The 18634-nt window shown below is 43.0% G+C and overlaps 1 long non-coding RNA gene across 1 annotated transcript in view; it reads right to left on the bottom strand.

Annotated features, from left to right (window-relative positions):
* LOC117348483 overlaps window positions 1-18634 on the bottom strand; it is a 71221-nt gene that overhangs the window by 31066 nt on the left and 21521 nt on the right. The gene's annotated exons all lie outside the window — the stretch shown is intronic.

Here is an 18634-nt window from a genome sequence, read left to right as displayed (position 1 = left end):
GCCTGAACAGGAGAGGGGCAGGGGAAAGCCTCCTGCCACTCAGCTGTTCGGGGCACAAAACTTTTTTTTTTTTTTTTTTTTTAAATGGGCACAGATGCTGTGCATGTTAAACACGCACAATATCCCCCCACTCACTGATGAGTGCCTTCCCCAATGAGCCCCGATGAATGTGGCACTGGGAATCACACTAGTTAAAATTGGCAGGAGGGACACCCATTCCTTCCTGCCATGATGCCCATCCCCCTCATGAGAAAAAAAAGATGCCCACTCCCTCTTACAATGCTAACCACCACCCCTTGCAGCAGCAAAACGGTAGGAGGGGTTCCCTCTCCCTCCTGCCATGGTGACCCCCCCGCACAAGAAAAAAATGGCAGAAAGGATGCCCACTCCCTCCTGCCATGCCGACCACCTCCCCCCACAGGAGCGAAATGGCAGGAGGCATGCCCACTCCCTCCTGCCATCAAAGGCCTACTTCCGCACAAGGTGCCGCCCCGAACCATCCCTTACCCTTACATTTGTGCGCAGGACATATGCCAGGAGTAGGGAACTCTGGCCCTCGAGAGCCGTATTCCAGTTGGGTTTTCAGGATTTCCCCAATGAATATGCATTGAAAGCAGTGCATGCACATAGATCTCAAGCATATTCATTGGGGAAATCCTGAAAACCCGACTGGAATACGGCTCTCGAGGACCGGAGTTCCCTACCCCTGACATATGCGTTGTCACACCTGCCAGGGCCACAAGAAGATTGCAGGGGACCGCCGAGAGGTGGCAGCACGGACCCTGGCGTGATTCCCAAGGAGAGAGAACCTACAAAACCAATAAAGTTCTCTGGTTTAGAAAAGAAAAAAAAAAAACAAAACCACCAAAATGCTTCAGACAATTGCAATTCCCTTGTAATTCAGTTCAGGCAAAAAAAATATCACCAGGCTTTCTGCACTGACTGCTACTCAATTTTAATAATTCATCAGTGAGTAAAAAACCTAATTCACTGGCTTTGACTCCAATATCCAACAGTTCATAGTAGCCAACTTGTATTCCAAAATTCAAGCACTTCTCCCAGGTAAGTAACACAAAGAGTTCAGGATAAGCTCCTGGGCAACTTTATAAAGTCCCAGACAAGGAAAAAGAAAAAAAACAAAAACCAACCAATTCCATTCCTCTTCCTAGAGACCTTGGTTTCTGTTAACTCAGTCCTGCAAGTTTTCAAAACTATTGCCTCTCTAGGCCATGGCAACTGGAACAAAATTGCTGGGTTCACACTAGCAAAAAGCTTTTAACAAGCACCCACAAAATCCCTACCCAAGATAGTCGGTGAACCCTGCCCCACAATTCTGGGACTCACTTTGTTGCCATAATCCACCTCAGTTCCAAGGCAACAAACAAAACCACAAAAAAACCACACACCAGCTTTCTCTCTCACTGCACAATCAGTCCCAGCTGATGCATAACAAATCAATCAGGGCTGTGCACACCTTTATTACTGCCCCCACTCTATGCAACAAAACAAAAAAAAAAAAAAAACCTTCAATACAGTTCTTGGGAGCTACTTCATTTAGCAAACTGTCTCAACAAAAACATCCAGTCACTGGCAAGAAACTGCCAAACTCACACCCATTTGTTCTGGTTCAGCCCCAGGCATTTCAAATGCTGCTATTTCCATGCTTTCTTCTGGGGCTTCCAGCTCTGGAGTACTCTGTGATTCAGGGCCTTCCCACTCTATTGGCTCTTGTTTGGTGCCTGGCCAGGAGAGTCCTATCTGCCAGGTCTTCCTAAGCTGCCTGCTTCACACTCTTTGAGAGATGTTTTAAGCTGTTAAAGCCACTCCCTTGCTGGCTGGGGCACAGGTTTGTCTGCTCTCTAGCTCCCTCTCAGTTCACTGGGCATATAGCAGCTTGGGAACTGACTGAACTTTCCATGGGAACTTGTTCTCCTGACAGGTTCTAACTCAAGGATGGGTTGTGGGTCAGAGTCAAGCTCATTTCCTTCAGGATAAGCAGCCCTGACTTCTGCAGCCTCCGAGGCTCTATATTCAGCTGGTTTCCTACCTCTGGGTACTGGTTTAGTCCTGGACTTAACTATGACAGGTTCATCACTAGGGATGGACATGTGCGCACTGCCGCTTCCACAACTTTTAAGCCTTTCCATTAGTGCTGTGAGGGGGGTTTGGGGGGGAACCCCCCCACTACATTTAGAAGTCCTCACGCTCCCGTTTGGGGGGGTGGGAACACCCCCCCTTCCCCCCACTATACTGAAAACTCCCCAACAGCGAAAACGGAAAGGAAAATGGAAGTTTTCTGTGTTCTGGGGGGGGGTTACCCCCCAACGTGAACGCGAGGACTTGTAAATGTAGTGGGGGGGTTTCCCCCCACCCCCCTCACAGCGCTAATGGAAAGCCTTAAAAGCAGCAGAAGCGGTGGAATGCTTATGTCCTGCGTGCAAATGTCACTGCAGGACTGTCAAGTTTCAAGTTTTATTTTGGTTGGATGAATCGCTTATTTAATTTACTAAGAAAAATACAACTTTAATAAAAAGTATAGGCATGCGATAAATATACCATTTAATTTTTAAAATAATAGGTTAGACTGACGGACTTATAGACTAATAGATACATAAAGTAAGAAAGGGCAGAACTACAATTCAATCTTTTAGAAAAAAAGAAGAGAACATGAATAGAAAGAACATTAGGGAGGGGAGAGTGAAAACTGAGGAAAAGCTAAAAAAAAACTTTGAACATAATAAAGATTAAAAGCATCTTTTAAAAAAAAACTATTTAAGTTACTTTTAAAACGACTCAAATCATTTTTCTCTCTTATATGTTGAGGCAAGGTATTCCATAGTTGCGGAGCCATTACTGAGAACATATCATGTCGATGAGTTCCAATAATTTTCAAGGAAGGGATTAGTGGGCCGAAGCGAACGCGACGTTTTTGACGGTGTACCAACCTGAATGGTCGCACGCATTACAATTTCATGATTAAAATGTCTCTTTTTCCTTTGTTATTTATGGGCCATAGACCTTAAATGTCTACCCAGTACTGTCCTTAGGTTTTAACTACTAGAGATGCCATTGAAGCTTACTCCAGCCTATCCAAACCATCTGCTTTGCGGGACTGAGACTGTGAACATTTGCTCATTTATATTCTAATTTGCGATCCTCTGTGTTCATCCCACGCTTTTTTAAAAATTCCGTCACCGTTTTCCTCTCCACCACCTCCACTACACTCTTAAGTCTACCATCCGTCAACCTCAATGTATGTCCTCTAGTTTTACCAATTTGAAAAGATTTGGCCCATATTAATACCTTTCAAATATTTAAACGTCTGTATCGTATCACCTCTGGCCCTTCTCTCCTCCTACACACGTTGAGGTCTTCCAGTCTCTTCTTTTGGCGCAAACCCCCTGCTATTTTGGTCGCTTTCCTCTGGACCGCTTCAAGTCTTGTTATATCCTTGGCCAGGCACGGCCTCCAAAACTGGACACAATACTCCAAGTGGGGCCTCACCAATAACCTTTACAGGAGGATGAACACTTCCTTTGTAGAGAATGACACGGTGACATAATTCAGCACCATTCCCGTCCCCGCGGATAACCGCGGGAAACAATCCTGTGTCATTCTTACGTGTCTATCTCAACCTCAGTCCTTCTACACCAACATTCTTCAATGCAAGGCTTAAGGGTCTGTGGTTGAGCCCATTCATACTCTTGATTCTTCCTTGATGAGGCTGTAGATTTTCGGCTACCGCATGCTACAGCGCGTGATAATTTTGTGCGTGCGCTAAAAACCCTAGCGCACCTTTGTAAAAGAAGCCCTAAGTGTATTAGATTTTTATATATCGCTTATCCAGATTATCTAAGCGGTTTTACAATCAGGTATTCAAATATTTGCCCTATCTGTCCCAGTGGGCTCACAATCCATCTAACGTACCGGGGGCTATGGAGGACTGAGTGACTTGCCCAGGGCCACAAGGAGCAGCATGGGGTTTGAACCCACAACCCCAGGGTGCTGAGGCTGTAGCTCCAACCACTTCGCCACTTCCGTTTGAGACACTGCAAGCCAGATTGGTACCAGCAGTCTATCTATAGCACCCCTGCATCCAACTGGATCTGTCTGATTGATGGCGGCCTGGCAACATTCACGTTAGTCTACCATATGCAAATACTTTCTGTTTGCTACACAACAGATTGTACTTGCTTTTCCTTAACTGCAATGAGTTGAATACCGAGCATTTGCTTATTTTTCATGCTCTATTTTCAATCATTAGCTGCCTCCTGTAATCTGGCAGATACAAGAGCTATGTAATTGATTCATTTGTTTTAACTACTATGCATTCTCTCGGTCCTTGGTTGTATTTACAATTTTTCTAATGATCATTTTATACATTTTAAATATTTACCAATGAACTTCATTATTAAAACAAAGGAATTCCATGCAGAGCAATTCAGCACTGAGATCGTAGATACAATATGCTCAGGAAATCACCCTGCATCATGTGAATGAAGTAGTATTATCCTAAATTCATGTCACTAAAATGCAGGAGCGGAATAGCAAATCTTAAATTAACATAAACATATTAAGTACCGCCATGCTTTTGACTACTATCATCCCCCCCCCCTCCAATCTATTGCCCTGTCATGTCACGACCTAAAATGTACTGTCAGGCCCTACATTACTATACCCTATTCCATGTTGTTATGTAAACTTGTAACCCGTTCTGAGCTCATCTGGGAGGACAGGATATAAATCAAAATTAATATAGAAATAAGCTTGGGTGTGTGGGAGGCAAAAAGCAGACATCGCCATCGGTTACTTCTGCCTAAGCAGAAATGTATAAAGCAGAGCTTGTAGAGTGCGGATGACGAGAGGAGAGATGTTACTATATCATTTGCTGGGTCTTTGTCCAAAAACGATGAAAAGAAGCAGATGAAGGAGAACTGCCTGTCTGGTGTGTTGTGCACATGAATAGATACGTTCTCTAAAGCAGTGTTTTTCAACCTTTTTACACCTATGGACCGGCAGAAATAAAAGAATTATTCTGTGGACCGGCATTGATCCGTGGACCGGCTGTTGAAGAACACTGGGCTAAGATGTGGGCCAGACCCAGACACCGCCCCCCATAATAGTACTAATTGCACCTTGCACGTCCCGTGCCTCATCTGGAAGCCTTCCCTCTGACGTTGCAACATCAGAGAGAAGGCTTCCGGTTCAGGCGCAGGACGCATGTAGGAGCCACTACCCGTGGCTTTGTGCACTGAATCAGTTAGGAAGAGGGAGCTGGCTCGAAGATAACGCCGCGGATCAGCGGTTGAAGAACACTGTTTTGGGCCTGATGCACGTGCTGGCCCTGTGGACCGGCAGGAAATTTCTATGGACCAATGGTTGAAGAACACTGCTCTAAAGTGTACCAGGCTGAGGAGAGAGAAGCAAGGGTTTATCAAAGCAAGAAAATTCAGTCCGAAGCCAAGAGTCTGACAGTGCTATAATTATCTACACAAAGCCCGTACACATCATTTTCTACTCCTCGCTACAATCTGACTCTGCCGTTTATATGGCTCCTGTTTTATCAGACTTATTAACAAAGCGCGGGCAGAGCGAGTAGTATTCAAGAGAGAATATCTTAAATCATTCAGAATGCTGCTTGGAGACAAAGATTTTCTATAAGACATGTCTGCATGAAGAGCAGTTAGATTTTTTTTTTTTTTTTTTTTTTACACACAATAGGACACAATGGAAATCCCTAGCTGGTTTATAAAGAATTCTTTCTTAGACGACGCGCTTGGTTTGAAAAGGGAGATATTGGATAGACTTTCTGCTATTGTTTAAATTGGTCCCGTTGCTTGAACGAGGTCGTTCCTCAGCCCTGAGATCTAAAGGGCATGATCTGAGAAAAAAAATGACATAAGAAGAATGATCTCTGTGTCATGATTCAAAAGATAAGGATTCGAATGGGCCAAGAGGCTCCTTTATTTTTTTTTTTTTTCTCATTGGCAGGTTAATCCAGTCATGGGTTCGTGGACTTGGTATACTACCGTTCTTCAAAGCAATTTACATATACTGTATGCAGGTGTAATTTCTCCGTCCCTAGTAGACTCGTAATTAATCTAAGGTGGGTTTGTAGCTGGGGGCCACAGAAAGCTATATTGAAAGTTGAACCCACCTCCCCAAGAACACAATAAATTAGTAATTGTAAAAGACCATTTTTAAACTGTCCAATGCAACTTCTGGGACTATAAGATCTCACATTGGCTACCAATCAAAGAAAGAATACTATTTAAATTCTACTGTATGTTATTTAAAGCCTTAAACGGAGACAGCCCAACCTACCTGAACAAGCGCCTCATCCAAACCACCTCAATCAGACATAAACCCCCCCCCCCCATTCACACACCCCTCAATCAAAGAAATAAAACGGAAAAAACTATACGATGGCCTCCTGGCCACTCAAGCAGCTAAACTAGATAACCAAATCTCCAGTCTACTGATAACGATGCCAGACTACAAGACGTTCAGAAAAGAAATAAAAACTACAGTCTTCAAGAAATTCCTGAAACAGCCCTAACTTAAACTTACCGTCCTTCCCCCCTCCCTCTTCCCGCCACACAGAAACTACATGACCTACTCTTTACCTCTCTAGAAAGGACAAATTTTCTTCCATTTTGACCCTCCGTTTTTTATCTCTTTTGTAACCCACCTTGAACCGCAAGGTAATGGTGGATCAGAAATCTCTACTGTAATGTAAAGTAATAAGATCTGGTATCTTCTCGTGTGTGGGACCTGCAGAGTGAAATATGCTTCCAGTATATATTAGACAACATGCACCCAGGGAAACTGCAGACTACAATGACTGTCTGAAATTATACTGTCAACACAACATCCAATATGGACAGACAGATAATGTGATTCAAAAAAATGCTTACATGCTCTGAATGCCTATTATGTGCTCGAAGATCAATGCGTTTGCAGGAGAATAACCGTGAAGCCTTAATGGACTAGTGGTTCTCTTTGAAGTTCTAATCACAGCACAAATTATTCCCATATAATCCAAAGCGCTACATATAAAGAATTTTTCAAAGTGCACTTATCTTGTGACAAAAAAATGATCCTCGACCTCAGCCGACACAGGCCGTGTTTTGCAAGGCTGCCTCAGGAAGCCGAGATGAAATTGTTCTTCAGAATCCAATGATTATGCCACTAGTGCAGGGGTGTCAAAGTCCCTCCTCGAGGGCCGCAATCTAGTCGGGTTTTCAGGATTTCCCCAATGAATATGCACGAGATCTATTAGCATACAATGAAAGCAGGGCATACAAATAGATCTCATGCATATTCATTGGGGAAATCCTGAAAACACAACTGGATTGCGGCCCTCGAGGAGGGACTTTGACATCCCTGATCTATGGGAACAATTCTCGGAATCTCTAGCCCATAGTTTAATCCAGGGGTGTCAAAGTCCCTCCTCGAAGGCCGCAATCCAGTAGGGTTTTCAGGATTTCCCCAATGAATATGCATGAGATCTATTTGCATGCACTGCTTTCATTGTATGCTAATAGATCTCATGCATATTCACGGGGAAAATCCTGAAAACCCGACTGGATTGCGGCCCTGGAGGAGAGACTTTGACATCCCTGATCTATACTAACAATTCTATTGAATGTCTGTGCTAAACTGTTCATTGTAACTTTCTGGGTAACTGACTCAAACTCTTGTAATATAATCCGACCTTCAACTTGAATAGGTAAAGGTAGAATAGAAAACCTGATTCAGAAAACATAACATAGGGGTCCATTTACTAAGGCGTGCTACCTGATTTAGGGCATGCTACACGCTAGCACGCACATTATATTCTATGGGCGTATAAGCTTTTAGCGCGTAAAAGGATCTCGTTATTACAGAACTCTACCTAGATGTCATTTTATGAGTTTTAAAGCTCAGTGTATACTTATACACCTAAAGGGTCGTGGTTAATTTATTTTTAAGTCCAAAATCTATGGAAGCAGTGTACATTCGGGTACAGTACGGAGGTATTTTTCTGTCCCCTCCCCAGAGGGCCAACATTCTAATTTTGTACCCGAGACAATGCCCTGCCCTGAATCACAGTGAGCTGGGTGGAATTTGAACTGGGCTCCTCCTTCTAAACATTTGCTTGTGCCCCCGTGTAAATGTGGGTATCTGGTTTACACAATTGCCTTTCACTAGTCCACATAAGAGATGGCATGGAGCAGGTCATGAGATCTGATTTCACAAGCCAAACTCTTGATTTAAAAATAAAAATGCAGATGAACATTTTTGACTTTTTTTTTTCCAGGGAAATTCCCTTAAAGCAGGAATTCCCCTTTAAACAACGTGCCAGGGTGAGCTGAGTGAGTCACTTCCACTGGGATGGAAGAGGAAAGAGAGAAGAAAGACTTCACCTGGCCATCGAGCACTCCACAAAACACAATGGCATCAACGTGTTTTGCTATAATCTCAGACGAGAGGAATCTATTGAAACAGAGTGCATGGCCTGTGAATTGGGAACCTAGAATAGATGGAGGAACGAAAAGTGTACACGATGCGGACAGCCCAAGTGAACTGATTTCAATGCTACGGGGAAAGGAAGAGATAATGCTTTACAAGAAACCCCCGCCCAGCTCACTTCTCTAAACTATCTGAGGGGCTAATGCACAACTTCATTTTTTTTTTAAAACTGTGCTTTTTAAATGGTTGCTTTACACAAAATTTAGCTAGGACATGGCAAGGAGAGTGCCACATACCCTAGGTACGCCCCTGGATAGAGTATATCTTAGTGGTGCATTTTGGGTCCTATGGCTCAGGAATGATGAGAACCAATGGAGTGCTCGATCATTGATTCCAATATTTGCAAGTCTGGTGAGGAGGCGGGGTTGATCGATGGTATCAGCGTGGTTTTAACAAAGCAGTGAAACGGGCCAAGTATACCCAGAGAGAACGGCTGTTATTGCGCTCAGGTCGGAACAGAGAGCAAAGGGTGACATGTGTTCTACCTTATTCCCCTTCGGGCTCAGTTGATTCATAAGGTAATCTGTGACAATCGGGCTATCCTTTGTTTACATCCGGGTTTATGTGATCTGCCTAGGTTTGGGTTCGCTCGTGGACGCAATCTAGCGGAGACTTTCTCCACTTATAGACGTGGTGCTGCTGCTAGGGATGCCAGGGTGGGTCAATTTAAATGCAGTGGATGCATTCGTTGTGATTGGGTAGTTGTCCCATCCACTGGGAGAGAATTTTGGTTAAATTCTTTTTTTTTTTTTTTTTTTATTTTATATTTATCAAATTTTACATTTTATAAATCAAGTATCCACTTGTACAGAAAGTTGAAGAAAAGCAAGAAAATAATACTCATAGGTAAAATACATAATAATCAACTAAATAAAAATAAGTGTTTAGCTTAAATTCAGCTCAAGTCCTCTAAAAACAGCTTAATGAAGTAATGGTAAAAGATAACACAAGTTTGCGCAGAAAATTGGTTAAAATCTTATGCGGATTGAAACACGTCTCAAGTAGTCTATGGGATTAAATGCCCGTGTGGGCAGTGGTATATTGGCCATACAAAAAGAAAAAATTAAATTACGTATTGCTCAGCATTTGGAATAATATTAGTTTGGTAAAACAGGAGACCCCACTGGTTACCCACTGGCAGGCAGCATAACATAAGAATATAAGACTTGCCGCTGCTGGGTCAGACCAGTGGTCCATCCAGCCCAGAAGTCCGCTCACGCGGCGGCCCCTAGGTCAAGACCAGTGCTCCAAATGAATCCAGTCTCACCAGTTTAACATGAACTTGTCCAACTTTGTCTTGAATCCCTGGAGGGTGTTTTCCCCTATAACATCCTCTGGAAGAGCGTTCCAGTTTCCTACCACTCTCTGGGTGAAGAAGAATTTCCTTACGTTTGTACGGAATCTATCCCCTTTCAACTTTAGAGAGTCCCCTCTTGTTCTACCTACCTACATAGAGTACAGGATTTACGATTTGTAGTGTTGCTGCAGGTCCATCTTCCTTACTACAGAAAGTGAGGTTTATTTTTCAATGGGGAACCACAGAACCAATGGGATTGAATAAAGAGATAGAGTGGCACTCCTTGTGAGTTCACTGATTGGAATAATTAGGAACTGAGGGGAGGGATTAAGTAGCAAAGAGCAGGTTAGGTTGTCTGGTCTTGTAGGGGAAATGTGGTTTTTGAGTCTAAGCTGCAGTTGTTGTATGATTAACAAACAGGATTGTAGGTATGTGTTATATTGATATCATTTTGAAAAGAAAGAGGGGTATTTGATATATAAGTTAAGTTCAGCATGATAGTGGAATGATGTTTATTTTGTAGAGAAAAATACAGCGAGAACCTGAAGTGGCTTCAGCTCCTGAGGACCCGCGCTGTGTGGCGAAACGCAAGATTGTGTTGGGCGGGCTTGAACATTCTGTAAGTTGTTATTCAAGTGTGAACAAGATCTTATTAGGAAAGCAGGAGTTTAATCCATGAAGCACCAGTTTGGCAAGGCCATTTTAAATAAAACATTGGACAATGTGGAACTGATTATCCAGGTTTTCGGGGCAACAAGGGCATTTGCCTGGGTTGTCTGTTGAAATAGGTGTTTGTTTTAAGTTAGTGGGTGGCATATTCAATATATTTATAATATTTATGAAAAAAGTAAGGATGATTGAATAAATTATTAAGGATGTGTGTTTACATGTATTAGTATTTCTCTTCTAAATGTATGTTAGGTGGTTAAACAAACAACAGGGGAAAATTTGTATCTGATAACATCTGTTAGCAGTATTGACAATGAATATGCATGAGATTTATTTGCATGCACTGCTTTCAATGCATATTGATTGGGGAAATCCTGAAAACCCGATTGGATTCTGGCCCTCAAGGACCGGAGTTGCCCATGTCTGGTCTAGAGTATGGCCCGTAGCATAGGTGGTTGAGGTGATAATCTGGTACAGGGATCTCAAAGTCCCTCCTTGAGGGCCACAATCCAGTCGGGTTTTCAGGATTTCCCCAATGAATATGCATGAGATCTGTGTGCATGCACTGCTTTCAATGCATATTCATTGGGGAAATCCTGAAAACCCGATTGGATTCTGGGCCTCAAGGACCGGAGTTGCCCATGTCTGGTCTAGAGTATGGCCCGTAGCATAGGTGGTTGAGGTGATAATCTGGTACAGGGATCTCAAAGTCCCTCCTTGAGGGCCACAATCCAGTCGGGTTTTCAGGATTTCCCCAATGAATATGCATGAGATCTATGTGCATGCACTGCTTTCAATGCATATTCATTGGGGAAATCCTGAAAACCCAATTGGATTCCAGCCCTCGAGGACCGGAGTTGCCCATGTCTGGTCTAGAGTATGGCCCGTAGAATAGGTGGTTGAGGTGATGATCTAGTGGAAGCCTAGGTCTGATATTGTTGTTATGAAGTCAGCTGGTGCCCCAGTTGTCTTGGGGTAGTTTGTAAAGTTGAAGTCACCAAAGATGGTGATTTGTTGGTGGGAGCTTGCTGATGATCGTTATGAGAGTCATCTAGGAACCACCTGGCCAGTTGGGTTTTCAGGATATCCACAATGAATATGAATAAGGATATCCTGAAAACCCCGACTGGTCAGGTGGTCCCTGAGGACTGGGTTGAATACCTTTGATCTAGGGTATTCATGGGGGAGCTTGGAGCTCTGCAGATCAGGGCAAATGTGTGACTTCTGGCATGACCAGTGGAGAAGGTGAGGCCATTTAGTGCGATAGTATCTATCAGTCTTGGGATGATGTTTAATTTTATCATTTATAATTTAATTGTGTTTCCAGATTCTGTGCCTGTATGAAACATCTTTGCTACTGTGCCAGTACTCAACAGGGATTTTCTTGTTGTTCATTCTCCTGTGACCAAGATCAGTTTGAGTTAAAAATAATTCAGAAACAATGTATTTGGCAATGTAGGTATGAACCTTTTCTTCTTCCTGGATAACGTCATTGGCTTTGAGAAGTATTCTTTCTGAATCATTTCTAGCAATATGTCTCTTGCCTTCTGCTATTTCTGCTTGACGCAAGTGATGTGACATGCCGAAGTTTCATCTTCAGAGCTATACAGCTCTGCCATGGCTTCTCTGTGCCCAACAACGAATTGCAGTTTTTGGGTCAATATTTTCACATGTAAATAGTATGTATTATAAAGCGCCTAGATGCTTTTGAGGATAACCCTAGTGAATATGCAAGAGAGGAGATTTCTATATAATGGAGGTGACAGGCATTTCTGTTTTGAAAATGGTCATGTTTGCTACTGGATTTTTAGGCATGTTCCATAAAATTCCAAACCTAGATTTGGATGTTATGTCATTTGTGGACTTATATCCCAACAAATCCTCCAGAGCAGAATTCAGGGCACGTTAACAGACAGTCAAAGCGGGTTATAACAATTGATAGCCAAAGCAGATGTCATGTTGAAAATGTCCCTCTTAATCACTCAGAACAGAAACATTTTCAATTACAGTGTTCTGTTACATAGTAACATAGTAGATGACGGCAGATAAACACCCAAATGGTCCATCCACTCTACCCAACCTGATTCAATTAAAATTTTTTCTTCTTAGCTATTTCTGGGCAAGAATCCAAAGCTCTACCCGATACTGTGCTTGGGTTCCAACTGCCGAAATCCCCGTCAAAACCTACTCCAGCCCATCTACACCCTCCCAGCCATTGAAGCCCCTTTCCAGCCCATCCTCCCCCAAACAGCCATATACAGACACAGACCGTGCAAGTCTGCCCAGTACTGGCCTTAGTTCAATATTTAGTATTATTTTCTGATTCTAGATCCTCTGTGTTCATCCCATGCTTCTTTGAACTCAGTCACCGTTTTCCTCTCCACCACCTCTCTTGGGAGCGCATTCCAGGCATCCACCACCCTCTTCGTAAAGTAGAATTTCCTAACTCTTAAATCTACCACCCCTCAACTTCAAATTATGTCCTCTGGTTTTACCATTTTCCTTTCTCTGGAAAAGATTTTGTTCTACTTTAATACCCTTCAAGTATTTGAATGTCTGAATCATATCCCCCCTGTCATAAGAACATAAGCAGTGCCTCTGCTGGGTCAGACCAGAGATCCATCAAGCCCAGCAGTCCACTCACGCGGCCCATCAGGTCCAGGACCTGTATAGTAACCCTCTATTTATACCCTTCTATCCCCTTTTCCTCCAGAAAATTGTCCAATCCCTTCTTGAACTCCAGTACCGTTCCCTGTCCTATCACGCTCTCTGGAAGTGTATTCCAGGTGTCCACCACCTGGCATTGGTTCTGAATCTGTCCCCTTTTAATTTTTCCGAATGCCCTCTCGTTCTTGTAGTTTTCGAAAGATTGAAGAAAGTCTCTCTCCACTGTCTCTATGCCCTTCATGATCTTGTAAGTCTCTATCATATCCCCTCTTCTCCAGTGAAAAGAGACCCAGTTTCACCAATCTTTCAGCGTATGAAAGGTTTCCCATACCTTTTATCAAATGTGTCACTCTCTTCTGAACCATCTCGAGTATCACCATATCCTTCTTTAGGTACGGCGACCAATATTGGACACAGTACTCCAGATGTGGGCGCATCATCGCCCGATACAATGGCAGGATAACTTCTTTCGTTCTGGTTGTAATACCCTTCTTGATTATACCTAGCATTCTATTCGCTTTCTTAGTGGCCGCTGCGCACTGTGCTGACGGCTTCATTGTCTTGTCCACTATTACCCCCAAGTCCCTTTCTTGGGTACTCTCACTCAATGACAGCCCTCCCATCGTGTAGCTGTACGTCGGGTTTCTGTTTCCTACGTGCAAGACTTTACATTTCTTTACATTAAATTTCATCTGCCATCTCGTCGCCCACTCCCCTAGTTTGTTCAAGTCCCTTTGTAAATCTTCGCAGTCTTCTTTAGTCCTAGCCCCATTAAATAGTTTGGTGTCATCTGCGAATTTTATTACTTCGCACTTCGTCCCTGTTTCTAGATCATTTATAAATACATTGAATAGCAGCGGTCCAAGCACCAACTCCTGTGGAACACCACTCGTGACCCTCCTCCAGTCCGAGTAGTGGCCCTTCTCTCCTACCCTCTGCTTCCTACCCGCCAACCAATTCCAGATCCATCTGTGTACGTCGCCTTCCACCTCATGGTTCTTCAGTTTCCAAAGTAGGCTTTCATGGGGTACCTTATCAAAGGCTTTTTGGAAGTCTAAGTATATGATGTCTATGGGGTCCCCTTTGTCCATCCGTTTGTTAATTCCTTCAAAGAAGTGCAATAAGTTCGTCAGGCACGATCTTCCCTTGCAGAAGCAATGTTGGCTTGGTATCATAAGTTTATTCCTTTCTAGATGCTCCTCGATGCTATCTTTTATCAGCGCTTCTGCCATTTTCCCCGGAACCGAGGTCAGACTTACCGGTCTGTAAGAACATAAGAACATAAGCAATGCCTCTGCTGGGTCAGACCTGAGGTCCATCGTGCCCAGCAGTCCGGGTCACCTCTTGATCCCTTTTTAAAGATGGGCGTAACATTGGCTATCTTCCAATCATCCGGGATCATACCTGTTTTCCGGGATAGATTACAAACTTGCTGTAGTAGTTCCGCTATTTCCTCCTTCAGTTCTTTCAGTACCCTAGGGTGGATTCCATCCGGGCCCGGTGATTTGTCAGATTTTTATTTTTCTATCCACCTGTGTACGTCTTCAAGGCTTACTTCCATTGATGTTAATTTTTCTGCTTGGTCTCCTTTGAAGATTTGTTCAGGTTCCAGTATGTTGGATGTGTCCTCTTTTGTAAATACTGACAAAAAGAACATGTTTAGTCTTTCTGCCATTTCTTTCTCCTCCTTCACCACTCCCATCCTATCTCCATCATCCAGCGGTCCCACCTCCTCCCTAGCCAGCTGCTTCCCTTTAACATATCTGAAGAACGGTTTGAAATTTCGTGCTTCCCTGGCTAGCCTCTCTTCATATTCTCTTTTTGCTTTTCTACCCACGAGGTGATATTCTTTTTGTTACTGCCTGTGTTCTTTCCAGTTCTCCTCGGTTTTGCCCTTTTTCCATTTCTTGAATGAATTCTTCTTATCACCTATCGTTTTCTTCACTTCTTTAGTTATCCATGCTGGGTCTTTTGTTCGGCTCTTTTTGCTCCCTTTTCTGAATCTGGGGATATACAGATTTTGCGCCTCGCTCACCGTGTCCTTGAATAAAGACCAGGCTTGCTCTACATTCTGCCATTTCTTTGAGCTGTTCCTAAGTTTCTTCCTTACCATTACCCTCATCGCTTCATAGTTTCCTTTCTTGAAGTTAAAAGTCCCTCCTTTCCTCTAGGGTATACATATTCAGGTCTTCCAGTCTCTCCTCATACGTCTTATGGCGTATGTCATTTTTGTCACCCTCCTCTGGACCACTTCAAGTCTTCTTACATCCTTCGCCAGATACAGTCTCCAAAACTGAACACAATACTCCAAGTGGGGTCTCACCAATGACCTGTACAGGGGCATCAACACCTTCTTCCTTCTACTGGCTACACCTCTCTTTATACAGCCCAGCATCCTTCTGGCAGCAGCCACTGTCTTGTTATACTGTTTTTTCACCTTTAGATCTTTGGACACTATCACCCCAAGGTCCCTCTCCCTGTCCATGCATATCAGCTTCTCACCTCCCAGCATATACGGTTCCTTCTGATTATTAATCCCCAAATTCATTACTTTGCATTGAATTTTAGTTGCCAGGCATTAGACCATTCCTCTAACTTTTGCAGATCCTTTTTCATATTTTCCACTCCCTCTTCGGAGTCTACTCCGTTACAAATCGGTATCATCTGCAAAAGGCATACTTTTCCTTCTAACCCTTCAGCAATGTCACTCACAAACATATTGAACAGGATCGGCCCCAGCACCGAACCCTGAGGGACTCCACTACTCACCTTTCCTTCCTCCAAGCAACTTCCATTAACCACCACCCTCTGGCGTCTATCCGACAGCCAGTTTCTGACCCAGTTCACCACTTTGGGTCCTAACTTCAGCCCTTCAAGTTTGTTCAACAGCCTCCTATGAGGAACTGTATCAAAGGCTTTGCTGAAATCCAAGTAAATTATATCTAGCATATGTCCTCGATCCAGCTCTCTGGTCACCCAATCAATAAATTAAATCAGGTTCGTTTGGCACGATTCACTTTTTGTAAAGCCATGTTGCCTCAGATCCTGTAACCCATTAGATTCAAGGAAGTACACTATCCTTTCTTTCAGCATCACTTCCATTATTTTTCCAACAACCGAAGTGAGGCTTACCGACCTATAGTTTCCTGCTTCATCCCTGGGACCACTTTTGTGAATAGGGACCACATCCGCTCTCCTCCAATCCCAGGAACCACTCCTGTCTCCAGAGATTTGTTGAACAAGTCTTTAATAGGACTCACCAGAACCTCTCTGAGCTCCCTTAGTATCCTGGGATGGATACTTAGTATCCTGGTCCCATCGCATTGTCCACCTTCAGTTTCTCAAGTTGCTCATAAACACACTCTTCCGTGAATGGCGCAGAATCTACTCCATTTTCTTGTATAACTTTGCCAATCTCGGTCCTTCTCCAGGATTTTCTTCTGTGAACACAGAACAGAAGTATTTGTTTAGCACATTTGCTTTTTCCTCATCACTCTCCACATATCGGTTCCCAGCATCTTTTAGTTTAGCAATTCCATTTTTCATCTTCCTCCTTTCACTAATATCTGAAAAAAATTTTGTCTCCCTTTATTTTTAGCCATTTGTTCTTCCGCCTATGCTTTCGCCAGACATATCAAGTTCAAGTTCAAGTTTATTATTTGATAAATCGCCTATATAAAACATTCTAAGCGATGAACAATTTAAAAACAACTTATGGGGAAACAGACAATTTTAAAACAGCATTTTAGAAAACAAATATTATTAAGACAAGTAAAAAGTCAGGATATTTATAAGGTTTCTTGGCTTTTTACAGTTTCACCCTATAGTCCTTTTTGCACTCCTCTTCTTGGGTTTTTTTATATTTCACGAATGCCAACTCTTTCGCTTTTATTTTCTTTGCCACTAGTTTGGAGAACCATATCGGCTTCCTTTTTCTCTTGTTTTTATTTATTTTCTTCACATAAAGATCCATAGCCATTTTTATCGCTCCTTTCAGCTTAGACCACTGTCTTTCCACTCCTCTTATGTCCTCCCATCCTAACAGCTCTTTCTTCAGGTACTCTCCCATTTCATTAAAGTCCGTACGTTTGAAATCTAGGACTTTAAGTATCGTGCGGCCGCTCTCCACTTTAGCCGTTATATCAAACCAAACCGTTTGATGATCGCTACTTCCCAGGTGAGCACCCACTCGAACATTAGAGATACTCTCTCCATTTGCGAGAACCAGATCCAATATCGCTTTTTCCCTCGTGGGTTCTATCACCATTTGTCTGAGCAGAGCCTCTTGAAAGGCATCCACAATCTCCGTACTTCTTTCTGATTCCACAGACGGAACATTCCAGTCCGCATCCAGCAGGTTGAAATCTCCCAACAGCAGCACCTCCTCTTTCAATCCAAACTTTTGGATATCCACAATCGGATCCTTATCAATTTGCTGCGATTGAGTTGGAGGTCTGTAGACTACACCCACGTAGATAGAAGTTCCATCTTCTCTTTTCAGAGTGATCCATATCGTTTCTTCCTCTCCCCAGGTCCCTTGCATTTCGGTCGCTTGGATATTGATCTTTACATAGAGAGCTACTCCTCCACCTTTTTGACCATCTCTGTCTTTCTTAAAAAGATTATATCCCGGTATGTTTGCATCCCATCCATGTGATTCACTGAACTATGTCTCTGTGATAGCGACAATATCTAGATCTGCAAGCACTGCTCACAATGATAACTGAAATATTATTCAAAAGCCTGCTGGAATATGTGGGTCTTCAAACCCACCTTAGACTTTTGATAAGATTGTTTAGAACATAGGAATTTTGGAATATCATTCCACAAAGCGGGTGCCAGGAAAAGAAAGCACTTTGTCTGGTCCAAACTAAGGGCCCTTTTATCAATTGCGCTAGAGGGTTTTAGCACAAACTAGCACAGTCAGTGTTCCAATGCTCATAGAAGTCCTGCAAAAACCCAAAGGAACGGTACAGTTTAAGAGGTGAAGAACGAATGTGCACGACAGAAGAGCGGGACTTGGGTGTGATTGTGTGTGATGATCTTAAAGTGGCAGTGAAAGCTAGAAGGATGTTAGGTTGCATAGGGAGAGGTATGGCCAGTAGGAAAAAGGAGGTATTGATGAGGAGGACTTTGGTGAAACCTCATTTAGAATATTGTGTACAATTCTGGAGGCCGCACTTTCAAAAAGATATAAAAAGGATGGAGTCGGTCCAGAGGAAGGCTTCTAAAATGGTATATGGTCTTCGTGATAAGGCGTAAGGGGGACAGACTTAAAGATCTCAATCTGTATACTTTGGAGGAAAGGCTGGAGTGAGGAGATATGATAGAGATGTTTAAATACCTAGGTGGTGTAAATGCGCATGAATCGAGTCTCTTTCATTTTAAAGGAAAGTCTGGAATGAGAGGGCATACATAGGATGAAGTTAAGAGGTGATAGGCTCAGGAGTAATCTAATTAAATAATTTTTTTTATAGAGAAGGTGGT

This window comes from Geotrypetes seraphini, chromosome 14 (assembly GCF_902459505.1).
Source record: "Geotrypetes seraphini chromosome 14, aGeoSer1.1, whole genome shotgun sequence".
In the NCBI taxonomy this organism is placed as follows: domain Eukaryota; kingdom Metazoa; phylum Chordata; class Amphibia; order Gymnophiona; family Dermophiidae; genus Geotrypetes; species Geotrypetes seraphini.
The sequence above is the reverse complement of the archived record's forward strand: the minus strand, read 5'-3'. Positions and strand labels throughout refer to the sequence as shown.